General features: G+C 39.3%; 1 protein-coding gene, 1 non-coding gene and 1 pseudogene across 2 annotated transcripts in view; 2 read left to right on the top strand and 1 right to left on the bottom strand.

Annotated features, from left to right (window-relative positions):
* LOC105744138 (synaptojanin-2-binding protein) overlaps window positions 1-12,364 on the bottom strand; it is a 136,998-nt gene that overhangs the window by 25,989 nt on the left and 98,645 nt on the right. The window lies entirely within an intron of this gene.
* Window positions 7,245-11,162, top strand: LOC139438090 (sorting nexin-3 pseudogene; annotated as a pseudogene).
* On the top strand, window positions 7,733-7,839 carry LOC111759118 (U6 spliceosomal RNA). The gene has a single exon (XR_002793202.1). It is a non-coding gene; the product is annotated as a U6 spliceosomal RNA (small nuclear RNA).

The raw sequence follows: 12,364 nt of genomic DNA, 5'->3' as shown, positions 1-12,364 counted from the left end.
TGTGTTATGATTAGGACTTTAATTGGGCCATGTCATTAGGGTGTTGAGTCTTCACCCCTTGGTGAGTGGGGACTCATAGATAAAAGGCATGGCAAAGGACAGAGTTGGGGCTTTTGATGTGAGGGTTTTTGATGTTGGAGTTTAATGCTGAAGACTTATGCTGGAACCCTGGGAAGTCAGCATGCAGAGGAAAGAAAAGCCAGCCCCAGGAAGGAAAGAACCTTGAACCCAGAGAAAAGCAAGCCCCAGGAAATCTGAACCCTCACAGATATTGGCAGCCATCTTGCTCCAAATAGACTTTGGTGAGGGAAGTAAATTATGCTTTATGGCCTGGTACCTGTAAGCTCCTACCCCAAATAAATACCCTTATAAAAACCAACCAATTTCTGGTATTTTGCATCAGCACCCCTTTGGCTGACTAATACAGGTTGTTTGTCTTTATTTTTGAGATGTAGGATTTCTTTATACATGCTGGATATTAGGCCCCTATCAGACAGAAGTTTGCAAAATATTTTCTCATTTGGCTGCCTTTTCACCTTCTTGACAAACTCTTTTGAGGTGCAAAAGTTTTTAGCTTTGAGGAGGTCCCATTTATCTTTTTTCTTTCATTGCTTGTGCTTTGGGTATAAAATTCATGAAACCATTTCCTAATATAAGATCATGTAGATGCTTCCCTACATTATCTTCCAGGAGATTTATGGTCTTGGCTCTAATATTTAGATTTTGATTGGGGAGTTTAACCCATTCACATTCAATGATATTACTGTAAATGAATTGTTTACTTCCACCAGTTTATTCTTTTTTTTTTTAAGATTTATTTATTTCTCTCCCCTCCCCACCCCCACCCCAGTTGTCTGTTCTCTGCATCTATTTGCTGTGTCTTCTTTGTCCGCTTCTGTTGTTGTCAGTGGCACGGGAATCTATGTTTCTTTTTGTTGCGTCATCTTGTTGAGTCAGCTCTCCGTGTGTGCAGTGCCATTCCTGGGCAGGCTGCACTTTCTTTCACGCTCTCCTTATGGGGTGCACTCCTTGCATGTGGGGTTCTCCTACGTAGAGGACACCCCTGCGTGGCATGGCACTCCTTGCGTGCATCAGCACTGCGCATGGGCCAGCTCCACATGGGTCAAGGAGGCCCCGGGTTTGAACCACAGATCTCCCATGTGGTAGACAGACACCCTAACCACTGGGCCAAGTCCACTGCCTATTCTTTGGTTTTAATGTCATCTTATTTTTGCCTGTCTTTTTACTCTTTTGGTTATCATTTTTGCTATTTTTTCTTCTATAATTTCCTGCAAGCCTCCCTCTCCTATTTGTCTTTTGGGCTATAAAGCTTCCTTTAATATTTCCTGCAAAGGTGGATTGTTTTTTTAACAAATTCTCTTAGTTTCTGTGTGTTTGTGAATATTTTATACTCATCTTCATCTTTGAAGGACAATTTCACTGGATAAGGAATTTTTGGCAGAGAGTTGTTCTCTCTCTCTTTTTTTTTAAGATTTATTTATTTATTTAATCCCCCCCCCCTCCCGGTTGTCTGTTCTCTGTGTCTATTTGCTGCGTCTTGTTTCTTTTTCCGCTTCTGTTGTCCTCAGCGACATAGGAAGTGTGGGCGGCGCCATTCCTGGGCAGGCTGCACTTTTCTTTCGTGCTGGGCGGCTCTCCTCACAGGTGCACTCCTTGCGAGTGGGGCTCCCCTAAGCAGGGGACGCCCCCGCGTGGCAGGGCACTCCTTGTGCGTATCAGCACTGCGCATGGGCCAGCTCCACACGGGTCAAGGAGGCCCGGGGTTTGAACCGCGGACCTCCCATGTGGTAGACGGATGCCCAAACCACTGGGCCAAGTCCGTTTCCCCAGTTGTTCTCTTTAAGTATCCCAATTGTATCATGGCACTGTCTTCTCACCTCCATGGTTTCTTACAAGAAATCTGCACTAAGTCTCTTGTATGTGATGGTTTGCTTCTCCCTTGCTGCTCTCAGAATTCTCTATCTTTGATGTTGGACATTCCAAGGAGTATGTGTCTTGTAGCAGGTCTATTTGGATTTATTCTGATTGGAGTGCTTCTTGGACGTGTAAGTTCATATCTTTTGTGAGAGGTTAGGAATTTTCTGCTATTATTTCCTGAAATATTCTTTCTGCTCTTTTCCCTTTTCTTCTTTTGGAACTCCCATGACATATATGTTGCTGCATTTCATGTTGTCATTCAGCTTCCTGAGCTCCTGCTCAATTTTTTCCAGTTGAGCATTTTCAATTTTTTCAATTTTTCAATTTTTTCAATTCTTTTCTCTCTTCAATTTCAGCTGTTCTGTTTTCAGTATCACTTATTCTTTCTTCTATTATTTTGAGTTTGCTGTTGTAGGCCTGCAATGCAGGGGTTCTTGATCTTTTTTAATTCCATGGACCCCTTTGCCAGTTAGGTGAAAACCAGGGACCCTGTACTAAGTCCACACTATACCATGTATTATTTAATAAATATATCATATTGCACCAACATGTCCCAACAAGAATAATGTTTTTTTGAGTTTTGCTTCAAGCTCATGGACCCCTTGTTAAGAACTCCTGCTCTAATGTGTTTTTGATGTCAGCTACCGTGTGTTTCATTCCCATGAGCTCTGTTACTATTCCAGTCTTCAAATTTTCTTCAGTCACATTGTCTATTTGTTAATTTGATTTTGGAAATTTGCATGCAAATCCAGTCTCTCTTCTGGGGCTTTGATATATTCCTTTTCTTGGGCCATGTCTTCCATTTTCTTAGTATGGCCCATAATTTTTTGCTGATATCTAGGCTTCTGATTAGGATGATGAGTGTGGCAGTTTGATATTATTTATGAATTCCAAAAAAGAGATTTATTAGGTTTGAAATGGGTCTGTTCCTCTGGGCATGATATCCTTTGACCGATTTAAATTCAATGGCCTTATATTTACTTGATTAAATCATGATAGGGCTTTCATTCAACTGTATCATTAGGGTATGCAGGGCTGAGTCCCTGCCCCATTGGTGGACTATATAAATGGATGCTCAATCAGGAAGACAGAGTAGACACACAGAGAAGATACACAAAGGAAGAGAGACACTTCCATAGACATGGCAGAGTCCTGGGAAGAGAGAGGAGTCATTTATCTAATAGCTTACAGCTGGCCCTGCAAAGAGAACAGAGCAGTTGAGCCTGGAAAGAAATAAGCCCTGGGAAGAGAGATGAGCATTATGCTCATCAGAAGAAACTGGACCCATGGAATCTTAAAAGGCAAGAGGAAGGGTGAACCTTCACAGATATTGCCCACAATCTTGCTTCAACACGTGGCAACAGAGTTTGGTAAGGAAGTAACCTTGAGCTGGACTCTTCAGAGCCTTGTAACTGTAAGCTTTTACCCCAAATAAATACTCTTTATAATTGCCAACACATTTCTGATACTTTGCATCAGCGCCCCTTTGGCTAATAGAGCAAGTTTACTCAAATGCTCAATTTCTCTCTCGTCAGGATCGAGTGGTGTGAGGCTGTGTGGTACTGCTGTTCTTTGATTCTTGTTTCAACCGGGGTCTTTAGAATTGCCCCCGTTAGTTGCTGAAAACTATGAGGGAGGTTACAAAGGCTGGAAAAAGCCTCTCTTCCTTATTTACTTTTAATTTCCTCAGGTTCACTTCCTTGGTCTGCTAGGAGATGGTGTGCTTTGGTAGCCCTCTTAGTTCAATGCCTGGCTGGAGTGTGTTTGCTACAACACAGACTGGATTAATGTGATATAAGTTCCTGCCTGGAAACTAAGAGCCTTGTAATTCAAACTGTCTCAGAGACAACTCCTCAAACTTCCCTGGCAACCTCCTCTCTTTTCCCAGGTAGGAAATAAGTCCACTCCCCTCTGCATCCTCACCCATCAATCAGTTTCAGTCAGTAGAGAGAATGATTGAGAAATCTGGATCTCTTTAGTCCAGGATCTCTTTAGTCTCTTTCTGTCTCCCAAGGCAGACAATGGTGCAGCCCCACCTGGCTGGAAGGGCTTATGGGACACAGCAGAACAAATTTGTGCAGAAAAGCTGAGTCGGCTTTAGGCTGTGTCCCTCTCTCTCCCCTTTCCTGGGGAAGTGAAGCTCTGGGGTGCCCTTCGTCTGTAGCCACTGGCCCAGAGGCATGAGAATTCTAATGTGTCTTTAGTGTGGCGGAGGTGCCGACAGTAGCAGTCATGGCTTTTATCTCACAGTTTTGCCCTTGCAATTCTTTTCCTTTGTCCCTCTCTCTTCTGGGCAATGTCCAGCTCTTCCCTGGTGTCCTAAACTCTACAGGATTTTTTTCCAGGTCATTCCTGCCTGTCCTCTAGCTATTTTTCTAGGAGAGAAGAAAGTCCTGTGCTTTTCTAGTCCACCATTTTCCCCAAAGTACTGAAAAATAATTTTAAAAAGAATAATGTATGTGTAGGGGTTAATAAAACAAAGCATGTTTGTAGGATGGGGATGGAAATTAAATATTTGCTAAATGATAACTGGGTGAATGAATATATGAATAAATAAATAGATACTGAACTTTTTAAATGACTTTAGATAAGCTCTAGAGAAAACATATTTCCACCTTTGGCCTACTGTTCTCAAATACATTAGAAGATAAGAAGGAAAAATAGCATTGAAGTAAGTGGGCAAAGTCCAGCCCCCTCACAAATAAGAAAGGAGAAAGGGCAAAAACCTAACTGAGGGAGCTGCTTTGGAGATATACAGAATGGGAAAGTGTTATACATCATCCAGGAGGGAATTAGACAGATAAAGAAGCCAAAGGAGAACCGTGAGTTACTTGCCCCTATGACTGGAAATGGCATATATACCCCACCCTCAAAGCAAATAGCCTGGGTAAAGCCCCTCACTCATTCCCCGGGAAGAAAAGCATTCTGGCAGAGGGTGGAGAATGGTCTCTTTTTGGTGAGTTTGGTCAGCAGAGGCCCCTCTGAATCTCAGAGGGTCCCTAACTGACTGACACTGAGGCGGGCACAGGGAGAAAGGAAGGGAGATCTGATCAGGCTGGCTATCACAGCCAGCTGACCTGGGACAAATAGGAAGTAAAGTAGAGAGGGGAGGAGAACAGGCACCTAAACAACCAGGCATGGCAAACAGTTAGAAGCTTAACCTGCCTGAGGGACAAGTGGCAGATAGAGCCAGATAAGGTTCTGAAGACTGCTTAAGCTGTCGCTGCTTCAATTCCTGTGTCTCCTTAGAGAAGTGATCCAGAGAGTGACCCAATGCATCAGGCACCCACATGGTAATTTATATAGAACATATAGACAGGTTTTTTCTTGTTTTAAGTTTTCTTGGATTTGTTATTTTTTATTCTTTTTTTTCTTTATTTTATTCACTAATACCTGGTACATCACATATAGAGGACACGCTAAAGGGTGATTGATCGATAAGCACAGGCAGCCCAGGAAGTTACTCAGGGGCTTAAGAGGGAAGGCTGTTTTTTCCATTTTGTTTTTTGGGTTTTTTTTTTTTTTTTTGGTGTTCTTATTGTTTTGTTTCTTCTTTGCTGTCTTTCACTTTTCTTTGATTCCTTTCTTTTTCTTTTACTTATTTTTTCTACCTACTTTATTTCTTTTCTTTCCATCATTTCTCTATCTTATGTTTTCTGTTGTTTTTCTTTCATTCTGCCTCTTTTGTTTGGCCCTTTTTTCCCTTTTCTTCTTTTTCTTTTCCTTTCTTCTCATTAATCATTTTGACCTTTTAATTTATTCTATTTCTTACCTCTGTTTTGTTCCTTGCTCACTTTTTCTATTCTACCTTCTTTATTCTTATTCCTTTGTACTATTTTTTATTTTTTTACTCATATTACTTATTCATTTTCTTAGCTCTTATATGGTTCTTCTTCTACCTTTTAAAATTATTACTATTATTCTTTCTCTCCTCTTATCTCTTTCCAGTTCTCTGGTCCTAATAGTTTTTTCAAGGAAACACAGACAACTGCAATGACATAGAAGAGGAAACAAGGTTCAAAAAGGAACCTTATTCCTCTACACATACACAAACAACAAAATAAAACCCTAGAGTAGAAAGAGAAGCTAACCAACCAAATAAGCACATTAGGATAAAAAGATGCCTACTCACCAACAAAAAAGTACAAGCCATACCAAGAAACAAGACATGGCCCAGTCTAACAAATTAAAAAACAGAAGGAGATACAGAAAGGGGAACAACTAATCAGGGGTGTCCAAACAAATACCATGAATTGATGAAGTGAAGGAAGAGATACAGGATATAAAGAAGACACTGGGGGAATACACTGAATAAATTGTAAACACACATAAAAAGAAAATGGATATGATGGTGATGAATGGCATAATGCAAGAAATCAAGAATATACTTGAAGCATATAATAACATTTGAAAAGGCAGAGGAAAGAATTAGTGATGTAAAAAACAGCACATCTGAAATCAAACAGATAGCAGAACAGATAAATAAAAAGTTAAAAAAAAATGCAGCAGGGACTTAGGGATTTGAATGATAACATGAAACATGCAAATATACACATTATAGGCATTCCAGACGGAGAAGAGAAGGAAAAGGGAGCAGAAGGAGTGTTGGAGGAAACAATGGCTGAAAAATTCCCAACTCTTTTAAAGGACATGGATGAACATGTCCAGGAAATACACTGCACCTCAAATAGTATAAATCCTAACAGGCCTACTCCAAGACACATACTTGTCAAATTGTCCAATGCTCAAGACAAAGAATACTGAAAGCAGCAAGAGAAAAGAGATCCATCAAATACAAGGGAAGCCGAATAAGATTAAGTGCTGGGAATCAGACTTGGCCCAATGGATAGGGCGTCCGCCTACCACACGGGAGGTCCATGGTTCAAACCCCGGGCCTCCTTGACTTGTGTGGAGCTGGCCCATGTGCAGTGCTGATGTGCTGGCCCATGTGCAGTGCTGATGTGCGCAAGGAGTGCCGTACCACACAGGGGTGTCCCCTGCATAGGGGAGCCCCATGCACAAGGAGTGCGCCCTGTAAGGAGAGCTGCCCAGCGCAAAAAAAAGTGTAGCCTGCCCAAGAATGGCGCTGCACACACGGAGAGCTGACACAACAAGATGATGCAGCGAGAAGAGACACAGATTCCCGGTGCTGCTGATAAGGCTAGAAGTGGTCACAGAAGAACACACAGTGAATGGACACAGAGAGCAGACAATGGGGGGGGGGGGGGGCAAAGGGAAGAGAAATAAATAAAAAATAAATCTTAAAAAAAAAAAAAAGATTAAGTGCAGATTTCTCATCTGAAACCATGGAGGTGAGAAGGCAGTAATATGACATAGCTAAGGTATTAAAAAAAAAAACATAAAAAACTTCCAGCCAAGAATTCTCTATCCAGCAAAGCTGGCATTCAAAAATGAGGGAAAGTTCGAAATATTCACAGATAAACAGAAATTAAGAAAGTCTGTCAACAAAAAACCTACCCTTCAAAAAATACTAAAGGGAGCTTGAAATGGAAAAATAGGAGAGGTTTGGAGGAGAGTGTAGGATGGAAGATTATTGTAAGAATGACTAAAATGATAAAAAAGAAATAAAAACATATGACATATAAACCTAAACAAAATATATCTAATGCACAAAATGCCTTGACAGTAATAACACTGAATGTTAATGGATTAAATTCTCCAATCAAGAAACACAGACTGGCAGAATGGATAAGGAAATATGACCCATCTATCGGCTGTTAAGAAGAAACTCACCTTAGACCCAGGGATGCAAGAGGTTCAAAGTGAATGGTTGGCATATACTTTGGCAGTGCATACACTAAAATTGGAACAATACAATGAAGATTAGCACGGCCCCTGCACAAGTATGACACGCAAATTCATGAAGGGTTCCTTATTTTTTAAAAGAAAAAAAAAAGTGAATGGTTGGAAAACAATTTTACATGCAAATAATAACCAAAATAGACAGGAGTAGCTATACTAACATGGGACAAAATAGACTTTAAAGGCAAAACTACTGGAAGAGACAAAGAAGGATACTATATATTAATACATGGGGTAATCTATCAAGAAGAAAGAACAGGGAAGGAGACCTGGCCCAGTGGTTAGGGCATCCGTCTACCACATGGGAGGTCCATGGTTCAAACCCTGGGCCTCCTTGACCCGTGTGGAGCTGGCCCATGTGCAGTGCTGATGCGCGCAAGGAGTGCTGTGCCACGCAGGGGTGTCCCCCGCATAGGGGAGCCCCACGCGCAAGGAGTGCGCCCCGTAAGGACAGCCACCCAATGCAAAAGCAAGTGCAGCCTGCCTAAGAATGGTGCCGCCCACACGGAGAGCTGACAGATGATGACTCAACAAAAAGAGACACAGATTCCCGTGCCGCTGACGACAACAGAAGCAGACAAAGAAACAAGATGCAGCAAATAGACAGAGAGAACAGACAACCGGGGTTGGGGGGCGGGTGGAGAAATAAATAAATAAATCTTTAAAAAAATAACACATCAACAATCTTTTTATGTTTTATGTGGTTTCATTAAAGTAGTCATGCAAGTTAGAAAACAATTTGAAACTATTTGTTCAAATCAGAGTATCTAAGAACTAGGTTGAACATTTTATTTGCCATGATTCAATTCAAACTATGTATCTGAACATGGTTCTCTCTGAATTTAACTGGTGTGAGGTTCGCTAGACTTCTTGAATATTATATTCACATCTTTTGTTAAATTTAGAAAGTTCTCTGCTAGTATTTCTTCAAATATTCCTTCTGCCTTTTTCTTTCTTTTTGCATCCCTGTGGGACTCCCATGATACATATATTGGTATGCTTGGTGGTGTCCCACAGGTCTCTTAGATTCTGATCACTTTTTAAAAAGCTTTTGAAAATAATTGAAATGATTCACACTAATTTCAATTATCCTGTCCTCAAGTTCACTTACATTTCTTCTACCAATTCCAAGCTGCTTTTGACACTCTATAGAATTCTCGTTTCAGATTTTGTGATATTCCACTCTAGTAATTCTGTTTGGTTCTTATTATAATTTTTGTCTCCTTACTGAGATTCTCATTTAGTTCTTTTATCATTTTCCCGGTGTCTTTTTGTTCTTTGTGTTTTCCTTTAGCTCTCTGAACATACTGAAGATAAGTTTTTAAAGTCTGTGATAAGTGCACAGTCTTGTATTTTTTGTTGATGGTTTCTTATGCTTTATCTTGTTCCTATCGATGGGCCATCATTTCCTGTTAAATTTTTATTGTAATCTTTTCTGCATATTGTACAGCCTAATATTTTAATGTTTTAACTCTTAATTTAGTCCCTGAGCTGTCTGTTCCATAAGTTTCCATTCATCTAGTGATATGAAAGAGATTTCCCTGAGGACTAAGAGCTAATAAAAATAAAGATACCATGAAAAAGACACTTTTCAGTCTTTGAAAATTGATCTGTACTGGTTGGTGCTCTTTTTCAGAATTTAGCCCTCTTGCCAAGATCAGCCCAAGACAATAATGTGGGGACTTCTCCTTTTTCTGAGCATACATCTTATCCTAGGCATACACTCATGGTCTTAGGAATTCTCCCATTTCCAAATGCCCCCTCTGCTCCCTATGATATAGTTTACCCCCTCCCAGGTGCTCTATTTTATGTCTAGAAGCCAATAATCCTTTGCCTCAAGCTGCTTCAATTTGACTGATTCTTATACTGTCTTAGCTGTCTGCAAGTTGTTTTAATTTGCAGGGCAAGTTCTGGGACAGTGAGCCAAAACAGGGGTTTTCATCCAGTAGATTGGCACCAATATACAGTCACTCCTATGTGTGCATAGGGGTTACTCTACTTCCTCAGGGAACAGGTCTAAGGACCTATAGTGAAATCACAGTTCAGTCAGCTCTACATAGAATTGAGGAGGGGTTAGAATGGTGCCTGCAAGAATGCCTTAAGTATCTCCTATCACCTTTAAATTTTGCTTTCTTGATTTGGTGCTCGCCCAGTTACTGCAACCCTTTAACTGTTTTCTGGAACTCTAAGGAAGATGACTGTCAGTTTTCACTTGTTATTTAAAGATTCTATGGGAAAACAGGACCCTGGAGTATCTTACGGCACCATGTTGATTAACCAGAAGTGTATAATTAATTTTTATATAACTTTCATTTACATGAATAATTAGTAAGTCTTTTAGAGATCTGATATTTGTCATTGAAAACAATGGAAATGGGCTGCCTGTAATAACTTTCTGGCTCAACTTCTATGTTTTACAAAAAAAGTAAGGGTTATCAAACAAAGGATTTTACAGATGAAGAATATCAAGCTTAGAATGGTTAAGTACCTTACACAGGATAACAAGGCAAGTATGAGGTAGTGACTCTCAATCTCAACTTTATATCTTCTGACTTTATACAAAGAAAGATTTGTACTACAGAAGTTCTGTGATTCCTTGAAGCAATAAAATTGGAATTGTTCGTTGGCAGGCTGGCCTTCACAGAGGACATGGGAAATGAAGCATCTGAACAAATTTACTTTATTAATCAACTTACCTAGTCTCTGAAAGCTTTTTTTTCATTGCCCTAGACTGTACATTAGGGAAAATGTATGAACTTAGGGAACCTAAGACAAAATTGAAAAATAATAATCACTACCAAGAATCCTTCTGATCTATTAAGTGGATATGATTATCTATTTTAAGGTCCCTGTAGAGAAGGGTTTGGGACCTTAAGACACTACTTAGAAGTCAATACAAGCTGCTGGTAGAGGCGAACATTGTGGCAGAAACCTGGTGGCTGATCACTAAGCTACAGAACCTGAATGATGGCCTATCAGCCATCCAGCAACTTCTAAAGCAACCCACAGACGGTGGGAGTTGGCCAGGGCCGCTTCACCACTTATGAAATCAGGGTCAAGACAACTCTTCCTATTTTCAAGCTAAATGAATAAATTGTTAGAAGAAGATACAGTATCTTTTTTTTTTTTTTAAAGCTTTAGATTAAACAGTGACTTTAATGGCTGCAAACTGAATTAGAAAGAACAAGGTTTTAGTTCCCCCACTCCCTGGGAAAACAGAGGAGATGATGGAATAGTTCATGACAATTTCATTGAGAAAAGGAAGCAAAGACTGAGGCAGTTTATAAACAAGGTTTAAACTAGGTCATCCTCTGGCACAAAATGAACATTGTCTTCACATGTTTTTGCAGGATGAAATAAGAGATAAAAGCTATACTCCATCCAAAATAAGACACACCTGAAATTTGATAAGGGGGCAAAAAACTGTGACTTTTAATGATTCATATTTACCAGTGAAGAAATTGTAACTAACTTTTAGCATGCTGCACCAAAACTGGTATAACACGCCTTCAGTATTTAACACTCATGATGCTCTGTTTTGTTTTGGCAGTTGATAAGAAGTTAATGTGCTTTAGTGAAAATACCTCATCCCAGCCTTTCTATGAGTAGCTTTTTCTTCCCACCATTTAGCACACCCCTACTCATCTGTTTTTTTCCTTTTCAATTTTTCTTTAATTTTAAGGAGTCAAAAAGTAAAAATAACTAAAAAAATTTTTTAAATCAAATAAAATCAGAAAAAAACATTAATTGCAGCCACTCTAATACACCAATACAATTTTAGTTCACTTTGCCTTTTTTCTGTTCACATTTAACATGCTTGAAACTTTACTTTGTAGCTTGCAATTTCAGGGTAACATTATTGTTTACTCATATTTCCAATTTTCCATTATGCTCCTTATAAGCATATATATATATATATTTTGCATTTACCCCTTTACTAGATAAGCTATGAGCTTACAGAACAATCAGGCATAAAATACAGGATTCCCATATACACTCTATTATTAATGCTTTGTATTGGTGTGGAACATTTGTTTACAATAGATTATACACCATTTTTATAATCGTACTATTAACTATAGTCCATGGTTTAACTCAAGGTTCACTGTAGAGTACAGTTCCATGGATTTATTCTTTAAATTTTTATTGTTACCATATATACAATCTAACATTTCCCCTTTTAATCACTTTCAGATTGATATTTTACTGTTAATTACATTCACAAAGTTGTGCTACGGTCACCATCATACAACTAAAACATTACCATCATTCCAAATAAGAATCCTGTACATATTAACTCTTAACTTCCATTCCCTAGCCCCACCCCAACCCTGGTAACCTTTATTCTAGATTCTGATGCTATGAGTTTGATTAATTATTTCAAATCAGTGAGATATTTGTCCTTTTCTGTAAGGTTTATTTCACTTAACATGATGTCTTCAAGGTTGCTCCATGTTGTCTCATTTATCAGGACTTTATTCAGTTTTATGGCTGAAAAATATTCCATTGTAAGCATAAACCATATTTTGTTTATCCATTCATGGTTATAAGACACTTGGGTTGCTTCCATCTTTTGGCAACTGTGAATAATGCTGCTATGAAC

This window comes from Dasypus novemcinctus, chromosome 3, assembly GCF_030445035.2.
Source record: "Dasypus novemcinctus isolate mDasNov1 chromosome 3, mDasNov1.1.hap2, whole genome shotgun sequence".
Lineage (NCBI taxonomy): Eukaryota > Metazoa > Chordata > Mammalia > Cingulata > Dasypodidae > Dasypus > Dasypus novemcinctus.
The sequence above is the reverse complement of the archived record's forward strand: the minus strand, read 5'-3'. Positions and strand labels throughout refer to the sequence as shown.